Source organism: Coregonus clupeaformis, chromosome 20 (genome assembly GCF_020615455.1).
Source record: "Coregonus clupeaformis isolate EN_2021a chromosome 20, ASM2061545v1, whole genome shotgun sequence".
In the NCBI taxonomy this organism is placed as follows: domain Eukaryota; kingdom Metazoa; phylum Chordata; class Actinopteri; order Salmoniformes; family Salmonidae; genus Coregonus; species Coregonus clupeaformis.
Window position 1 is genome coordinate 14,599,345 of NC_059211.1, and position 20,408 is coordinate 14,619,752.

At 42.8% G+C, this 20,408-nt stretch overlaps 1 long non-coding RNA gene and 1 pseudogene across 1 annotated transcript; both read left to right on the plus strand.

Moving 5' to 3' along the window:
* The first annotated feature begins 6,047 nt into the window (after positions 1–6,047).
* On the plus strand, positions 6,048–8,793 carry LOC121533730. The gene is made up of 5 exons (XR_005994490.2): positions 6,048–6,685; positions 6,878–6,938; positions 7,545–7,656; positions 8,128–8,227; positions 8,426–8,793. It is a non-coding gene; the product is annotated as an uncharacterized LOC121533730 (long non-coding RNA).
* A 920-nt stretch (positions 8,794–9,713) lies between these two features.
* LOC121532934 lies at positions 9,714–14,636 on the plus strand (annotated as a pseudogene).
* Positions 14,637–20,408: the final 5,772 nt, after the last annotated feature.

Here is a 20,408-nt window from a genome sequence, read left to right on the forward strand (position 1 = left end):
GAGGTGGATCTGAGAGTCACCAGCAGCAAGAGCGACATCATTGATATAAATTCAGACTAAGGGCTAGATTCTACCAGATCCACGCTAGTCGACACCCGAAAAGCAGTTGTTTTGGCAGTGTCAAAGGTGGAACAGCATTAAAGCTGTCAAATCCACAAGCGGCTCCTGGCATTATACCTAAAGCAGGCATTGCCATTGGCTGCACGGAGTTGCATTAAGAGAAATCTCATGCAGCCTTGTTTACAAGTTCGAACACTGGAATGTGAGATGTGATCTACACTAGGGCTGTTGCAGTGTCCGTATTACCGCCACACCGGCGGTCACGAGTCATGAAGGCAGTCAAATTCCACATGACCGTTTAGTCACGGTAATTAGGCTTCTCCAAGCTCTGATGCTGCTGATGGTCATTAGTAGCCTACCAAACTTGCTAACTGCCTGGTACTCAGCACTCTATTGTCCCTCTAATCACTCTGACATCAATTAAAATGTAATCGAGAATCTAATCACACTTCATGAGAGCCCATGAGCTCATGTTGCGCAACATTTCTATAGGCTATGCAATTGCGCGAGAAAACAGAGTGATGGCCTCTATTAAAAAGAGGAGGATCCCATCAGCTTTCTATAGGCCTAATATATATATTTCTCAACTTTCCTAATATTAAGCATATTGCTTATCTTTACAACAGGAGTATAGCCTACCTGGCTGGCATGAAAATGAATCACGGGAAAAGAGTCCTCCATTTGCTATTTAAGTGCGTAGATTACGTGTTTTTTCCTGCTGCCCCTGTTTCGAGACAGGTGCATGATAATGGTCCATTCTAAATCAAATAAATGTCACACATATATTATTTAGTATATGTAAAGATTAAATCAAGAATAGTCTGATGGGTGACAATATTAGCCTATCACTTGTGAATGATATATTATCACTTGTGAATGATGAGCAGCATCATTCGAATCATAGTCGCACACCTCATGTAGCCTAGCCCATAGTCCTAAATTATATGTTTTAATAAGGTTTGTATCACAAGTAAAGTGGCCAAATAACTTCTTAAAATTAGGTACAATAATCCGCTTTACAAGGGGTGTAGAGCCTAACTGGCATACATAAGCAGAGCGTGAGTTTCAAGTTTGGGGAAGATAATTTTCACCATAAAAATGCACCTTTATAATAAAAGCATTACATGCATAATCGCATTTGCGGTCACTTTTGATAATGGTGTTTTCCCTTTTGATAATGGTGTTTTCCCGCTAATGGAACATTTGTGCTTATAGCCTACTGCCATGTGTGCAGTGCTGCGCTCATAATGTGAAGAAATAGCCTAATAGTTTACCAACATTTAAAGCTAAATGTTCTGATCTGTTGCGTCAGCCACATTGTGTAAAAACATTTTTTGGGATGCTAGTCGTTGTATTAATTTGGGATCTAGCGCATCCCACAACTGTCCCAGACTATGTTTGGAATATTTATTTATTGCACAGAATAGAATAGGTCAACTTTTGTACTATGGGGTATAGTAGATTGACATTGGCTAGTGCTTTTGCTGTTTGTTACGCCTACTCATCTTGTTGGCTGACAAAAGTAAATGTGGACAGTTCTTCCAATATCTTCAATATGCACCTCGGAATTGGATAAGGACCCGATGTGTCTGCCTTCACTTGTAGCCTGTGAGTAAGACCTGATCACGTGATGGAGAGCCATGTGAGTGAGAAGTGCTTCGGAACGCGCAGCACTCAGGGAGAGGGGCACAACGCAGCACTCCGGGCCAAGGGCACAACGGCCACTGGCCGCAAAATTCATGGATTTTTTTAGGTTGCATTACGGCCACACAAAGGGGATGCCGCTGTGAAATTCGAGGTATTATCAAGTGCTCATGCCTTTCAAATCATTAGAGTCGCATCATGCAGCCTTACAATGTATTAAAAATCTAAACATATAGCCCAACATTTGTAGAACAATTAAAGTTACATTCTTAACTCTAAATTAAGCATATAGGAATACCTATTTCTTTGTTAACTGCTCAACACAGAATAGCCGCATGTGCGCACTCCCTCAAATCGTTTGGAGAAAATATCCTTTCTATTTTATTCATCTTTGTTCAATTGTATTATTCATACTATAAAATAATACAAAATAATGCCACAGAATTTTAAGCAAATCTTGTCTGCTAAATGAACTAGTGTAGCCCACAGCCATTTGGCATTGCCAGATAAGGACCTAACATAAGGACAACTCAGAGTATGCTATTCTGTTCTTCTGAAATAGACTACATTTTCTTCATATCATGCTTCTTTAGACCTGTCTAAAATAAATATTGGATTTATTGTGAAGGTGTATGCTATATTACATGGATTTATTAGACTTTTTTTAATGTAGATGTTCCAAAGGTCTGCATCAGTGGCTTGTTTTTTTTTGTTTTTTTTATTTCACCTTTATTTAACCAGGTAAGCCAGTTGAGAACAGGTTCTCATTTACAACTGCGACCTGGCCAAGATAAAGCAAAGTAGTGCAATAAAAACAACACAGAGTTACATATGGGGTAAAAAACATAAAGTCAGAAATACAACAGAAAATATATATACAGTGTGTGCAAATGTAGCAAGTTATGGAGGTAAGGCAATAAATAGGCTATAGTGCAGAATAATTACAATAGTATTAACACTGGAATGCTAGATGTGCAAGAGATTATGTGCAAATAGAGATACTGGGGTGCAAAAGAGCAAAATAAATAACAATATAGGGATGAGGTAGTTGGGTGGGCTAATTTCAGATGAGCTGTGTACAGGTGCAGTGATCGGTAAGGTGCTCTGACAACTGATGCTTAAAGTTATTGAGGGAGATAAGAGTCTCCAGCTTCAGAGATTTTTGCAATTCGTTCCAGTCATTGGCAGCAGAGAACTGGAAGGAATGGCGGCCAAAGGAGGTGTTGGCTTTGGGAATGACCAGTGAGATATACCTGCTGGAGCGCAGACTACGGGTGGGTGCTGCTATGGTGACCAATGAGCTAAGATAAGGCGGGGATTTGCCTAGCAGTGATTTATAGATGGCCTGGAGCCAGTGGGTTTGACGACGAACATGTAGTGAGGACCAGCCAACAAGAGCGTACAGGTCACAGTGGTGGGTAGTGTATGGGGCTTTGGAGACAAAACGGATGGCACTGTGATAGACTACATCCAATTTGCTGAGTAGAGTGTTGGAGGCTATTTTGTAAATTACATCGCCGAAGTCAAGGATCGGTAGGATAGTCAGTTTTACGAGGGCATGTTTGGCAGCATGAGTGAAGGAGGCTTTATTGCGAAATAGGAAGCCGATTCTAGATTTAACTTTGGATTGGAGATTCTTTATGTGAGTCTGGAAGTTGAGTTTACAGTCTAACCAGACACCTAGGTATTTGTAGTTGTCCACATACTCTAGGTCAGACCCGTCGAGAGTGGTGATTCTAGTCGGGTGGGCGGGTGCCAGCAGCGTTCGATTGAAAAGCATGCATTTAGTTTTACTAGTGTTTAAGAGCAGTTGGAGGCTACTGAAGGATTGTTGTATGGCATTGAAGCTCGTTTGGAGGTTTGTTAACACAGTGTCCAATGAAGGGCCAGATGTATACAAAATGGTGTCGTCTGCGTAGAGGTGGATCTGAGAGTCACCAGCAGCAAGAGCGACATCATTGATATACACGGAGAAAAGTGTCGGCCCAAGAATTGAACCCTGTGGCACCCCCATAGAGACTGCCATAGGTCCAGACAACATGCCCTCCGATTTGACACACTGAACTCTATCTGAGAAGTAGTTGGTGAACCAGGCGAGGCAGTCATTTGAGAAACCAAGGCTATTTAGTCTGCCAATAGGCTATGTGTGGAAGCCAGGAGATGCTAAATGTGTTTATGTTAATTAACGTAAATTGCCGTGAGGCCGACAGTTATTTGCTTGACAATCACCGGCTGACGAAATCTTGTTACCGCCACAGCCCTAATCTACACCTCGATTAGGCTGATAGAAAACCTCATTATTTTGTTTAATGGTTTTCAATTTGAGCGTCTTTATTTCTATATAATTTCTATATATTCTGAAATTCTGAAATTTCCATCCCCAACTACAACATTTTCCGTCTAGATAGAACTGCCAAAGGGGGTGGAGTTGCAATCTACTGTAGAGATAGCCTGCAGAGCTCTATCATACTATCCAGGTCTGTGCCGAAACAGTTTGAGCTTCTACTTCTAAAAATTCACCTTTCCAGAAATAAGTCTCTCACTCTTGCCCCCCATTTATCCTCAGAGTTCGTACTGCTTGGTGACCTAAATTGGGATATGCTTAACACCCCGGCCATCCTACAATCCAAACTAGATGCCTTCAATCTCACACAAATGAACAACGAACCTATCAGGTATAACCCTAAATCCGTAAACATGGGTACTCTCATAGATATCATCCTGACTAACTTACCCTCTAAATACACCTCAGCTGTCTTCAACCAGGATCTCAGCGATCACTGCCTTATTGCCTGCGTCCGTAACGGGTCCGCGGTCAAACGACCACCCCTCATCACTGTCAAACGCTCCCTAAAACACTTTAGCGAGCAGGCCTTCCTAATTGACCTGGCCCAGGTCTCCTGGATGGATATAGATCTCATTCCGTCAGTAGAGGATGCCTGGTTGTTCTTTAAAAGTAATTTCCTCTCAATCTTAAATAAACATGCACCATTCAAAAAATACTGAACTAAGAACAGATATAGCCCCTGGTTCTCCTCAGACTTGACTGCCCTTGACCAGCACAAAAACATCCTGTGGCGTACTGCATTAGCATCAAATAGCCCCCGCGATATGCAACTTTTCAGGGAAGTCAGGAACCAATATACACAAGCAGTTAGGAAAGCAAAGGCTAGCTTTTTCAAACAGAAATTTGCATCCTGTAGCACTAACTCCAAAAAGTTTTGGGACACTGTAAAGTCCATGGAGAATAAGAGCACCTCCTCCCAGCTGCCCACTGCACTGAGGCTAGGAAACACTGTCACCACCGATAAATCTACAATAATCGAGAATTTCAACAAGCATTTTGCTACGGCTGGCCATGCTTTCCACCTGGATACCACTACCCCGGCCACCAGCTCTGCACCCTCCGCTGCAACTTGCCCATGCCACCCCCCCCCCCCACTTCGGCGATGTCATTTACAAAATAGCCTCCAACACTCTACTCAGCAAATTGGATGTTGTCTATCACAGTGCCATCCGTTTTGTCACCAAAGCCCCATATACTACCCACCACTGTGACCTGTACGCTCTTGTTGGCTGGTCCTCACTACATTATCGTCGCCAAACACACTGGCTCCAGGCCATCTATAAATCACTGCTAGGCAAATCCCCACCTTATCTTAGCTCATTGGTCACCATAGCAACACCCACCCGTAGTATGCGCTCCAGCAGGTATATCTCACTGGTCATCCCCAAAGCTAACACCTCCTTTGGCCGCCATTCCTTCCAGTTCTCTGCTGCCAATGACTGGAACGAATTGCAAAAATCTCTGAAGCTGGAGACTCTTATCTCCCTCACTAACGTTAAGCATCAGTTGTCAGAGCACCTTACCGATCACTGCACCTCACAGCCCATCTGAAATTAGCCCACCCAACTACCTCATCCCCATATTGTTATTTATTTTGCTCATTTGCACCCCAGTATCTCTATTTGCACATAATCTCTATCATTCCAGTGTTAATACTAATTGTAATTATTTTGCACTATCTCCTATTTTTTGCCTTACCTCCATAACTTGCTACATTTGCACACACTGTATATATATTTTATGTTGTATTTTTGACTTTATGTTTAGTTTTACCCCATATGTAACTCTGTGTTGTTGTTTTTATCGCACTGCTTTGCTTTATCTTGGCCAGGTCGCAGTTGTAAATGAGAACTTGTTCGCAACTGGCTTAACTGGTTAAATAAAGGTTAAATAAAATAAAAATAAAACACTTTCTCATTCTGAACTTCTAACGCAACTGGGAAGGTGTGGCTTAATGACAATGATCACAAGAGCAGCTGTTCAATGATTTTACATCTCGTATAAGACGTTGAGTTGTAAGCTAGCGCGAGGACACGCACATTGAAAGGAGGGAGTTGTGTAACGACCCTGGGTTTATAAACGCGGATATCGACTTTGCCATGCTAGCATGCTTTTGTGGCACAGTCAATGGCGCGCTGGACTTCGGGCTAGAAGGTTGAGGGTTCAAGACCTGCATTCTGCCTGTTTCATTACAATACCATAAGTAATTCATAACTTCATTAGCTAGCTAACGTTGGCTAGCAAGACGTATTAGCTGACTCAACTAGCGCGAATGTCTTGTTAAGGTTGCTTTGGCTTTTCATATCAAGCTCAGCTGATCATGAAATTATTTTCATATAGTGTCAATTTCATAACGTCGTTATGAAACTGAGCTGATATATGGTTAGCTAGATAGCTAGCAAATACTATGTAGCTAATAAGGTCGAAAGCTGCGATAGCTAGTTAACGTTAGCTATTTTTATTTGCTCCAGTCTGGCACGACCAAGTCGTGACTGCTTTCACCAGTAAGAAGTCGAGCTGGGTTTGCTTGAATTACTCGCGTCGGTAACTCACCCAATGAATGACCCAGATATGTCTGACACATAGCCTACAGTAGTTAAACTATAGAAACAGCTCTGCATATTTGTGAAAACGGTAAGAAAAAGTCCAGCCAGTTCTGTAGAATGTGTGTTCAAGTGAGAGCATGCCATATCATTATGTTGGGAAAGCCAGCTCTATGCTATGGGGTCTTCACATGTTACATTTTCTGTCTTGTTTTGCCCCCGCTCACATACTGATGTACTACTAGATAACTAACTACCCGAAATGTTTCATTATTTTTTTCAGTTGCCAGATATGGTGAGGCAGAGCACGATGGTAGAGCTGCAAGCCTTCCAGCACGCTCCAGGTAACCCAAATTGCTGTCAGAAATAGCTAACTACAGTAACTAGCTTACTAACTTGTCATAACACACTTGTGACTTCCCTTAACCTTTTCTGTTGCCTCAGAGATAATAACAGTAGAGTCGAGTAGTACCAGACTGCCAGTTATTATGCTTATGTTGATGTTAAATCAGAAATGTAGCATCATTTTCCATGAGTAATACAAACAAGCCTATACTATCACAGGATGTAAAAGTGTGTTTGGGAATATCCAGGGTCAGATAAGGTCTTTCTCAACTGTTTGTCAGTGTTTCACGTTTGTGTTTGCCTATCAGTGGACCGTATTGGCAGGCAGCCACAGGGGAAGATAACCTTGTTTTAAACCAGAAGCTTGGTTGTAGTAATTATACTGTATTGCTGTTTTATCTAGAATATGCCATATCAGTAGATTAGTTAATTTCTGTGGGTGTTGTTTTGGGGGGTTTAGACGTGCACTGGTACTTTTAAGTACAAAGGTGACACACTGTGCTCCTTCTTGTTCTTTCTCTCCCTCTCCACCGCCTGATCTCTCTGGCTCTGCTTTCTTGCTCTCCCTCCCACTCTCTCTTCCTCTCTCTCTTTTCCACTCTCAGTTACAGAGTAACACTCTGGCCTCTGATGCAGTAGGGGACAGCTGTGGGGGACAGCAGAATGGGGAGATCACTGCCACAAAGGAGTGACAGCGCCTCTCACAAGGTCCTCCAGGTACTTCACCTCAGACCAGGCCACGTATCCACAAAACGTCTCAAAGTAGGAGTGCTGATCTTAGATCAGTTTTGCCTTTTATATCGTAATTAATAAGATTATATGGACAGATCCTAGATCAGCACTCCTACTCTGAGATGCTTTGTGGATACGGGCCCAGCTTCACAACCAACTCACTGTCTGCTGGGTTATCACATTGGCACATAGTGCATAATTAGTCAGCATGCACATTGCTTTATTATCAAATTGGCACATAATAGTCTAACATGTTAGTCAGTATACACAATGATTTAAGCAATCATTTATTTGTTATCAAATTGGCTAATAGTACATCACCCTCACTTAGTCCATTAAAGGATCTATCGATGCGTTACGATTCAAGCAATCATTCACAACGTAAGAAAACAGTCTTTCCGTTGAGCAGCCAACCCCTGCGGTTGACCTGAATTAACAGTTGACTTGTTTATACAGAGGTGGAGGCCAGCCAGCCAGGAAGCAGTTCAGACTCAGCCAAACGACAGAAGAAGAAAAGGAGGACGAGCAACAGACAGCTTCACTGGAAACTTCAACGGTAATAACAATAAGGATTAATCAGACGGCTATGTCAAATATCATATCACTCATGTCATTCACAATCTAGTGTGAGAGTTCAGTGACCGGCCGGAGGAAGACGACACAACAGCACCCTCCTCAGGGGATAGGGACTCGGTGTAAAGCCAATTAGTACACAGCTGAGCCCACTAATTGCTTTGTGTCTCCCTCTATAAAGGTGTGCCAGGAGATGAGCTCGGGGCTGGGAGCATACACAGGGACCTGTGAGGACATCATACTCGCCTACCTCAGCGAAAGCGTCTTCTTCCGATGCATTTTGGCTCTCGGTTAAGCAAGGCAGGCTATAGGTAGAGAGAAGCGTTCCCCTTGAAAATGTTATGTGTAGATGATAGTCTAAAGACGGGTAAAGCCTTTTGTTGTTTTGTTTTCCCTGTTTGGCCACGGCCTTTAGGTCAACTGCTTAGTTTATTTTTATTCATTTTTTTTCGCTGTTGTTTCAGCGGTGGACACTACCCTGTACTGGAATCATTTTGTCGGGTGAAAGAAAACACGTATATTGACAATACAAAAGCAAAGGAACAACAACCACTGCCTCCGGTCTGTTCATTTCATGCCTCCCGCCTGTGTTAGGGTGTTTCGGACAAGCTGGTCCGTTCACATTAGGTTTTAAGAAATGCACTGATACCATAGAAAACAGACACAGGCTTTTGTGCTCTTCTCTTTTCTCCAGACCTGTACAAACTGACAGATGAATTGCTGGGTTAGGGTGCATATGCAAAGGTCCAAGGGTGCATCAGTCTTCAGAATGGGAATGAATATGCTGTGAAGTTGAGTCAGAGAAGGGACTGTCAGTGTAACTTATAACACATAAGTGTATAATAAGGCATTATAAGTATACTTAATAGAAAATGTTTCAAAGGGACTTTTGATACATTTCATACACCATACACAACAATTGGAGTAGATCACATCGTGAACGCAAAGCTTTTCTTGTCATCTTAGTTGTTATCATAGTTAAAGTATGATTCTTCACTCACCGATACGCGTGTCAATTTGTTTGGGGCTCAGATCATTGAGAAGAACGTGGGGCACAGTTGCAGCCATTTCTTCTGTGAAGTGGAGACCCTTTACCAGTGCCAGGGGAACTGGTGTGCTCTTTCACTCTATAAAGCTCAAGTCCTGAAGGTTAAAGGATTCCAAAAATTTAATGTCACCCAGGAATGTGTTCCTATTGACATTTTCAGGAACATTCTGGAGTTGATAGTTTTTTGAGGACGACTCCTGCTTCTACTTGGTGTTTGAGAAGTTGCGCGGAGGTATGCTTTTTCTGTGTTCTTGTTTTTACCATATCCCACCTTTTTGAGGGTGAAGCTGGGTTGTGTTCATTATCCACAATATAGAAGAAAACTAAATGAAATGTGGAGGTAGTACTGTACCTGAACTTGTCCAATAAAAACATATGTTTTTTGTTGCAAAACATATTGCTACATTCTGGCCTAATGAACATGACCCAGGGTACATTAAAAGATTAAGTGTTTCACTGAAAGCTCATCTCTCTCCTCTATTGTGCCCATACAGGCTCCATTCTGACTCACATTCAGAACCGTAAACACTTTGATGAGCTGGAGGCCAGCCGGGTGGTCAGGGACATCTCCAAAGCTCTCCACTTCCTCCACACCAAAGGTAGGACCCATGCCCTGCCCATGGGGCTGCCCCTGCTAGTGCCTGCATATAATTAGATTGACCTGCATACAACTAGAAAAGGAAACTTACTGAAGAAAAAGTGTGTGCTTGAAGTAGTGAAAGAAGTTGTAGTGGGGGTAAAAAAATATTTGTGGTAGCTACTGTAGTAGTAATGGTAGTAACAATTAGTGTGACCTGTTTCTTCATGCACATGATCTGTTTCACAGGTATCGCCCACCGAGACCTAAAGCCAGAGAATATCCTTTGTGAATCCACGGATCAGGTAACCTTTTTACCCCCAATGTGCTACGAAACAACAACAAATCAAAGTAGATAATGATGTTGTGAATATTAACTTAAAAACCATACTGTTAATTGTGGGTATAGTGAATGCCTGTATAATGAACGCATGTACTATTTTTATCTCCCTCCCATTACAGGTGTCTCCAGTGAAGATCTTTGACTTGGGAAGCGGAGTGAAATTCAGCAGTGCCTGTACTCCCTTCACCACTCCAGAGCTCACCACGCTGGTAAATACCACAACCTTAGCCTGATCCTACCTCTAACCCTGTGTGTGTACGTGCCACTTTCGGGGCAATGTCCTCATGGTCCCTTAGTGTAGAGGTCTGTGCGGGACTGATTTATTCATCCCGCCCGCTGCAGCGGTTTTTCATACCGCACCCGCCATCTTTTTTTCTGACTCCCACCCGCTCCCACAAGAACTGGTCCCAAACCGGACCGCAGTCCTGCGAATGTTATTTTAGGCGTATGTGACACAGTTCGCTTGGCAGCCATGGTCCCAGCAATTTTGTGTCCTATAGGCAATATCAAAATGCGCAAAGATCCCCCAAGAAATAGGTGAAATTACCAGAGATTCTCACATGGCCAATTATATTAGGCTATCATTATTACTGGGCTATATCAGCCAATAGGCTAGACGTAGTTTGAAGGAGAGCCAGAGTTGGAGCGACAAATTGATTATCAGTCCAGAAAAAATTAAAAAGTGCAACCTTGCACCTTTTTTTCTTTTTCAATTATAATCAATGTTTTGTTTGCATTTCGACTCACGTTGGTTGAGCGCTCTCCACTTCTTTCCATTATCAATATTTATTTCCAGACACTAGTAAACTGTAGCCTAATCATATTTAAGTTAATTTCCTTGGAAAGGTAACTGCCACGTGATTCTCTGCCCATGCATTGAAATGAGACCACACATATACAGTTGAAGTCGGAAGTTTACATACACTTAGGTTGGAGTCATTAATTAGTTTTTCAACCACTCCACAAATTTCTTGTTAACAAACTATAGTTTTGGCAAGTCGGTTAGGAGATCTACTTTGTGCATGACACAAGTAATTTTTCCAACAATTGTTTACAGACAGATTATTTCACTTATAATTCACTGTATCACAATTCCAGTGGGTCAGCAGTTTACATACACTAAGTCGACTGTGCTTTTAAACAGCTTGGAAAATTCCAGAAAATGATGTCATAGCTTTATAAGCTTCTGATAGGCTAATTGACATCATTTGAGTCAATTGGAGGTGTACCTGTGGATGTATTTCAAGGCCTACCTTCACACTCCGTGCCTCTTTGCTTGACATCATGGGAAATAAAAATAAAATCAGCCAAGACCTCAGGAAAAAAATTGTAGACCTCCACAAGTCTTGTTCATCCTTGGGAGCAATTTCCAAATGCCACGTTCATCTGTACAAACAATAGTATGCACGTATAAACACGATGGGACCACTCAGCCATCATACCGCTCAGGAAGGGGACTCGTTCTGTCTCCTAGAGCTGAATGTACTTTGGTCCGAAAAGTGCAAATCAATCCCAGAACAACAGCAAAGGACCTTGTGAAGATGCTGGAGGAAACAGGTATAAAAGTATCTATATCCACAGTAAAAACGAGTCCTATATCGACGTAACCTGAAAGGCCGCTCAGCAAGGAAGAAGCCACTGCTCCAAAACCGGCATAAAAAAGCCAGACTACGGTTTGCAACTGCACATGGGGACAAAGATCGTACCTTTTGGAGAAATGTCCTCTGGTCTGATGACTGTTTGGCCATAATGACCATCGTTATGTTTGGAGGAAAAAGGGGGGGCTTGCAAGCCGAATAACACCATCCCAACCGTGAAGCACGGGGTGGTAGCATCATGCTGTGGGGGTGCTTTGCTGCAGGAGGGACTGGTGCACTTCACAAAATAGATGGCATCATGAGGAAGGAAAATTATGTGGATATATTGAAGCAACATCTCAAGACATCAGTCAGGAAGTTAAAGCTTGGTCGCAAATGGATCTTCTAAATTGACAATAACCCCAAGCATACTTCCAAAGTTGTGGCAAAATGACTTAAGGACAACAAAGTCAAGGTATTGGAGTGGCCATCACAAAGCCCCGACCTCAATCCTATAGAAAATGTGTGGGCAGAACTGAAAAAGCGTGTGCGAGCAAGGAGGCCTACAAACCTGACTCAGTTACACCAGCTCTGTCAGGAGGAATGGGCCAAAATTCACCCAACTTATTGTGGAAAGCTTGTGAAAGGCTACCCGAACCGTTTGACCCAAGTAAAAAAATTTAAAGGCAATGCTACCAAATACTAATTGAGTGTATGTAAACTTCTGATCCACTGGGAATGTGATGAAATAAATAAAAGCTTAAATAAATCCTTCTCTCTACTATTATTCTGACATTTCACATTCTTAAAATAAAGTGGTGATCCTAACTGACCTAAAACAGGACATTTTTACTAGGATTAAATGTCAGGAATTGTGAAAAACTGAGTTTAATTGTATTTGGCTAAGGTGTATGTAAACTTCCAACTTCAACTGTAGCCTATAGGTGACCTTTGATCTCGCACGCCCAACTAGGAGAGGAGAGTTATAGGCTACTGAACTTGACGCAGCGAATGATGACTGTGTGTGAATAGTGCGACAAAGAGGTGCTTTTAATACAATAGATTGGTTAACGCATACAAAACAGAATGACGACTGTTTCCAAGTAGCCTAATCCCAAAGTTGTTTGTCTGACCGCCTGTTCCCACCCGCAGCATGAAAAATGCCAACCGCGCCTCAATGATCTCTGTTGGGGCCCACAAGTCCGCGGGAATGCACATTTTTCACTTTTACTGTAAAGAGTGTTGTGATTTTAAATGCACTTGAAATAAAATTTGATTTGACTTATGCCCAAACGGTGTGTGGTTTTGTGTTCTCCTCGTCAGTATGGCTCGGCAGAGTACATGGCCCCAGAGGTGGTGGTGCTCACAGACGAGGCTTCGTTCTACGACAAGCGCTGTGACCTTTGGAGCCTGGGGGTCATCCTTTATATTCTGCTGAGCGGCAGCCCCCCCTTCACCGGCCACTGTGGGACCGACTGTGGCTGGGACCGAGGAGAGACCTGCCGCACCTGCCAGGTACACAAACATAGTGTACATGCACACACATCCCCACACACACCATCACCAGTCCTCATAACCCCAGTTCACCTTACACAGCACTACTACAGCACTATTTGTATTAAGCATTGTTGAGCATTTATAATGACTGAGTCATGTTATTATAGTAAAAAGTCAAATTATAAGTCTATGTTGTGTCGGACCCCTGCAGAATAACCTGTTTGAGAACATCCAGGATGGGTAGTTTGAGTTCCCAAAGAGGGACTGGGCCCATATCTCTGCCCAGGCCAAGGACCTCATCTCCAGGCTACTGGTACGGGACGCCACACTGCGCCTCAGTGCTGCCCAGGTTCTGCAGCACCCCTGGGTGCAGGGGGTGAGTGCCAAGGCCAAAACTTAATTGGTCCTCTGTATGGGTGTATGGCCATAACATACTGGATCTATTGTTCGGGTGGGTCTCAATACTCTTAATTGGCTTCCTTGCCTTGTCTCCTCTGTCATCTATTCTACACTAATCTGAGAAGGCTGAAAGCCACCTATAAGAAACCAGTGGGCTTCACCAGTCCATTTCCTCCAAACTGTACATCTGTGATGAAGGAAAGGATACGATTAAAATAAATGGACACTGTTATATTTAAACGTGATATTTCTTTCCCCCAGAATGCACCAGAGAGAGGTCTCCCAACTCCACATTTCCTCCAAAGGTAATCCACTCAGCTCTCATTGGACAGAATGTATAGTACATAACAGCTCATTTCTCCTCAAATATGGCAGGCAGATGGCTAACAAAATCATACAGAGAGGGCTTAAAGGGACATTGCACTCCAAATTCAAAGTTTGTCCTAAGTTTTCAGCCCAAGGTAGCGTAATGTACTCGATTTGACAGTTTGATGTCAGAAAACATCTAACAAAATTAGATTTTGGAGTGCAATGTTTTAGAATTGGGTGTATGGCTCCTAGAGCTAAACGTGTGATCTATCATCTCTAATTTTATCAATCGCCGACTGATCGTCTGCTCGTTCCTTCTACAGGAACAGCAGCACCAAAGACTTAACCCAGTTTGCGGCCGATGCCATCGCCTTCAACCGCCAGCTGTCGCAGCATGACGAGGAGCAGGAGGAAGTCGTCACCACTCTCACACCTCTCCAATTCCTGGCTGGCTCGCCGACGGGCGCAATCCAACCTCGACACCTGACCAGAACCTGGTTTAACCCAAGGGAGACCCCGTTTGGTGCTGCTGCCATAGAAATAGAATGAATAGATCAGCCTTGGAACCTCTAATCCTGGCAATTTGACTGGTAATCTGATGGGTACACTCGCAAGGCTGCCTGGTATTGTGATGCAATAATTTCCATGGTAATGTACAATGTGTTTTTTTTGTCAATTGAGTTGAATCAACAAATCACAGCACATATTGATGGGTACACTTCTTGCTTTTACTTCCTGCATTGCTCCTATGGGTACACTCGCATGGGTACACACCCATTATGCAATCATTGACTAGAATGGGGACGCCGGTTCTATTCATTCTATTTCTATGGCTGCTACTGCAGGCTGGGAGGTGTTTTCTTCTTAGCTCCATCCCACCTGGTTTATCCTTCAAATATCGTGGTGTGGTTCTAAGACCCTTACAGGTCAGATTCTCCCATTTTCCCTATCTGGTTCCCCTCAATTCCCTCCATCCTGGTGCTAGTCTCTCTTCCACGGCTCATCCTCTATACGTGGTGTTTACCATGGGTCCCCTACAGGACGGAGTCAACGCACACTATCTGAGAATGGACGATAGCTGACATTGTCAGCAGACTCCTGTGTAGCTTCACTGGTTGGTAGCCCCATTGTCCAAGCTCTCGTCATGGCCAGTCGTCTTCTTATCACCTAGAAACAGAGACACAGGAGCACAAAGGGAAGTACTTTTATCTTCTACTAAACTAACAAACGCTTAGTCCCGGCTTTGTATCAGTTGCTGAGTCTGGTTTCAGTGACTGGTTTGGGTTGAGGTTGGTTTCCTGCATTTGATAATAACCTCAACTGGTAGAGCACGGCGCTTGTAACGCCAGGGTAGTGGGTTCGATCCCCGGGACCACCCATACACAAACAATTTATGCACGCATGACTGTAAGTCGCTTTGGATAAAAGTGTCTGCTAAATGGCATATTAAGAAGAACGCATACATTCAGTTGTTCCGAACTCACTTCACCTGCACTAAAGAGGGAGGCTCGCTCGGCTGGTGCTAGCACATGCGCAGATCAAAAAACACCGCTGGATCACAGATTTAAGGTGTTTACATGTCCTAATAATTAGAAAGATCGCTCAGAAAACCAGGTGTTTTAATCAGCGCATGCTTACTTCGATTTTGACCTTACGCCGAATAAGATAAGCAGAGTAAGGTGTTCACATGACTATTGCATAATCTGCCTACTGCAAAAACTAAAGCAGGGTAGGTGTTGTAGGTAACAACACATCTTCCACACTGATCCTCAACACGGGGGCCACTCAGGGGTGCGTGCTCAGTCCCCTCCTGTACTCCCTGTTCACCCATGACTGCATGGCCAGGCACGACTCCAACACCATCAAGTTTGCCGACGACACAACAGTGGTAGGCCTGATCACCGGACAACGATGAGACAGCCTATAGGGAGGAGGTCAGAGACCTGGCCGTGTGGTGCCAGGATAACAACCTCTCCCTCAACGTGACCAAGACAAAGGAGATGATTGTGGACTACAGGAAAAAGAGGACTGAGCACGCCCCCATTCTCATCGACGGGGCTGTAGTGGAACAGGTTGAGAGCTTCAAGTTCCTTGGTGTACACATCACCAACGAACTATCATGGTCCAAACACACCAAGACAGTCGTGAAGAGGGCACGACAAAGCCTATTCCCCCTCAGGAGACTGAAAAGATTTGGCATGGGTCCTCAGATCCTCAAAAATGTCTACAGCTGCACCATCGAGAGCATTCTGACTGGTTGCATCACCGCCTGGTATGGCAACTGCTTGGCCTCCGACCGCAAGGCACTACAGTGGGTAGTGCGTACGGCCCAGTACATCACTGGGGCCAAGCATCCTGCCATCCAGGACCTCTATACCAGGCGGTGTCAGAGGAAGGCCCTCAAAATTGTCAAAGACTCCAGCCACCCTAGTCATAGACTGTTCTCTCTGCTACCGCACGTCAAGCAGTACCGGAGTGTCAAGTCTAGGTCCAAAAGACTTCTCAACAGCTTCTACCCCCAAGCCATAAGACTCCTGTACAGCTAATCATGGCTACCCGGACTATTTGCACTGACCCCCCACCCCATATTTTTACGCTGCTGCTACTCTGTTAATTATTTATGCATAGTCACTTTAACTCTACCCACATGTACATATTACTTCAACTACCTCAACTAGCCGGGTGCCCCGCACATTGACTCTGCACCGGTACCCCCTGTATATATAGCCTCCCTACTGTTATTTTATTTTACTTCTGCTCTTTTTTTCTCAACACTTTTTTTGTTGTTTTATTCTACTTTTTTTATTAAAAATAAATGCACTGTTGGTTAAGGGCTGTAAGTAAGCATTTCACTGTAATGTCTGCACCTGTTGTATTCGGCGCATGTGGCCAATAAAATTTGATAATCTGTTTTAATAATATCGAATTATTAGTGTGCATGTAAACATACTCATTGTCTATGGCCTGGTTGGAATTCATGGCATGGACTCTTTCCTTGATTGTCCTAGTAAGCATTCTGGGGCCCTATTTTTGACAGATGGGTGAATATCTACAGTTCTTTGAGTGAGTGTTAAGCCTAGTATTTTTCTTACGAAACATGTGCTTGCATAAGGAAGGTGGGTGACAGAATGATTGAGAGTGCATCATTAATGTGAAGAGATGTAAATTGTTATTTTGATTATTTGTATTACTTTGACATTTCCGTTCTTATATCGAAATGCCAGGTACCTGGATCACCTATCATATGTACCTAGAAATTATTTGAAATGACTAGCAATTCATCAGAATTTTTATATTTATCTTAGAAAAAATATTTGAAGTCTTGATAAAAACTACAAGCATTACCTCAGATTCCAGAGTTGCACCATGACTTTGCACATTTCCTTTCCAAATGATATCAGGACAATTCTACAATTTGCTTCCTTCAATTAGTTTTTTAAATATATTTTTTTCAGTAATACCACTAACCCGTTGCTCCATTTACTGTATGTGAATGAAATATTTTTTTGTCTATTCACAGAATATTGTCAGAATCGGTTTAAGTGATTTGGAAATGTGACAATGTCTATTTATTTTGTTTATTGTCTAATATTATGTTGTTTTTAAACATTTGACTAAAGTTTTTAATATGTGTATAGTTTATATTCCAGAGGGGATGGTGTAGAGATACCTTTCTCTGGAGGAAAGGGAATTTAATTTTATATATCAGTATTTTTATTGAATGTTTTGTTTGCTCAAACATTTGGTTGGTTTGTCTGTAAATGGATCTGAATGAATGTGCCAAAGAAACCATAGATATAAATAACTTACCATGTGAAGACTCAACGCTAGCCTGTCACATGAAATGAGTTTCATGTTTTTAAGAATGAAATTGGTCAAAGATGGCCATTTCAGCCTGTACAATATATTTGCTCAAATCCACCTAGTTACTGAAATGCTCGTGTTTTTTTTAAAGATTCCTTATTTTTACCGAATTGATTTAGCTCTACCAGTTCACGTTCACCCCTGTAAGAGCTTGTCCTTTTATTAATGTGGGACACTGATGGAAGTCTAGCACTCATTCCCCTCACCCTATTAACTTAATGTATTACCCCCGCTAATGTAAAATGGCTTGTACCCACTACCCGGATCTCACCCAGTTGCCATGGATACTCCATCTCTATAGCAACTAAGGGGCCTTCATAAGCGGGCACGACTCAACAACGGGTTGGTGTCAGAGAGTGCAACACATTAGGGATCAATCAGTGGCTATGGTAAAGCTCTCTCACAGTTTGTCCCAAATGGCACCCTAATCCCTATGTAGTGCACTATGGGCCCTGGTCAAGTAGTCTACTATATAGGCAATAGGGTGCCATTTGGGACGTAACAGCCTAACCTCAAATTAGATGGGATGAGATAGCTTATGCCAATTAGTGTATTAGCAAAATACCTTATGTCCACTGTTTGTTGTTTAAACACGTGTATGAGTTCCTAAATATGCATATGTTCTTATGTTGCACATCAATAGCCCCAGTGGTATGCTGTTTTCCCAATAAAACCCATTTATTTATTTTTAAATTATTCAATTTTGTCCTTTTTTCTCCCCGTCGTTGGCAGAACTCAGACGTGATATAACAATTTGATCAAATTAACTTTCCTTCAACTTCCAGTATGAGTAGATAGACAGTGCGAGAGAGCAGTCTACGGCTGGAAAAACGGATTGAATTTGTCAAGGGCTGATGTGGATGTAGTGTTGGAGTCAGGCGCAGGACACAGAAGCTTAGTCCAACAGACTTTACTTGTAAGAACACGACAATACAAAATAACGGGCCTCAACACAACGGAGGCGAGCGATTACGCATAATGTGCGTATATACACAAAATACAAGAGATTACGCATACAGTGCGTCAATACTCTAAATATACGAGAGCAAATGGACAACAACACACAACTACAAACAAAACCAAAGGAAACTTATAGGTGACATAATCAATACGTGATATAGAACAGGTGCACTAATCAGACAAAACCAAACAAACATAGATAACATCAAACGGTAGCAGCTAGTACTCCGGGGACAACGAACGCCGAAGCCTGCCCGAACAAGGAGGAGGAGCAGCCTCGGCGGAATCCGTGACAGAATTTGTTTATTTCGGCTCCATCACTCCCCAATTGCCTCAGAATGTGAATGGTGAGTGAGTTGTGAATGGAGCAGGGACATGGATGGAGTGATCACGATTCACCTGTCCACACACCTAAAATAGCTCCTTAAAGGAGAAGGTAGCAGTGAAGATGCACGAGCGAGCAGACACTCATGATGTCCTTGAGAGGTGTGTAGCCTACATACAGACTTAGAGCAGACCCGGCGCCAGAACAAATCAGTTGGACGGGCATTTGATTTCCATAGGCGGGCCCATTTTTTTTTCACAGGGCCTCCTAAACTGTGCAATGGGTGTAATAGTAAAGTCTATAGGCAGCTCGTGAGTTTCAATTTTGGGGAAGCTTACATATCCTACCATTTCTACTGATCTGCGTGCCAGTTATGCACAATTCCGTGGAAAAGTTTAATTTCAATAGCTTAATAATGTTGCAAGTTCGTTAGGACAGCTTTGGGCTGGACCCATCTGATGATTTGATACAATGTTGAACTTCACTAGCAATAGCTCAACTCAAGACATAGAAAGGGAGGCAGACAGGCAGAGAAGAGAGATTAATGTGATTGAAAGAACCAGAATTTATCTGGATATTTTTTACTGTATTTATTTGTCGGATTAGAAGTGTTTATTGTACCAATACTCATGTGTTCTTGTTGTTTGTTTGTTTTTGCTTAAATCAACAACCAACAGCTGCAGCAGTTCTATTGGAGTTGTCCCTGAGGCTGAGGCTCCAGGAGGCGAGCCCGAGGAAGAGGAAGGCAGAGTCTGCGGCTGTACTGACAGCCTCACATTACAAAAGGTTGCTGGAGGAAAAGGCTCGACAGAAACATCAACAAGAAGAAGAGAGAGAGTAAGAAAACGAAGCAGGTTGCCCCGGTACTTTAAAAAAAACGCCCCTTTTCTAAAAACAACATTTCATGAAATAGCTAAAACAGTGTAAACTGTAGCCATTTATTCCCTTTATAGTTTATTCGCCTAAGCATGACCTTCATCCACATACCCATTTTTTTCTCCAAACATTGCTTTTTTGTTTCAGCAATTAGACATTGTTCTTAGGGAAGGCTAGTTACCCCCTAGAACCTTATCAACTAGCCTATCCAGGCCCTCAAAGTTTCCTATGACAGTGAGCTCGGGACAGAAAGCTTTGGGTTTTTTTACGTTTCCACTAAATATATGGGATCATCAGATCCTGATGTTTTGCTCTTTCACACAGAGGCTTGGTGATTATCGAGGCCGGGGGTGTTGGAAAGATTTTTCAAATACCGAGGAACTATCATT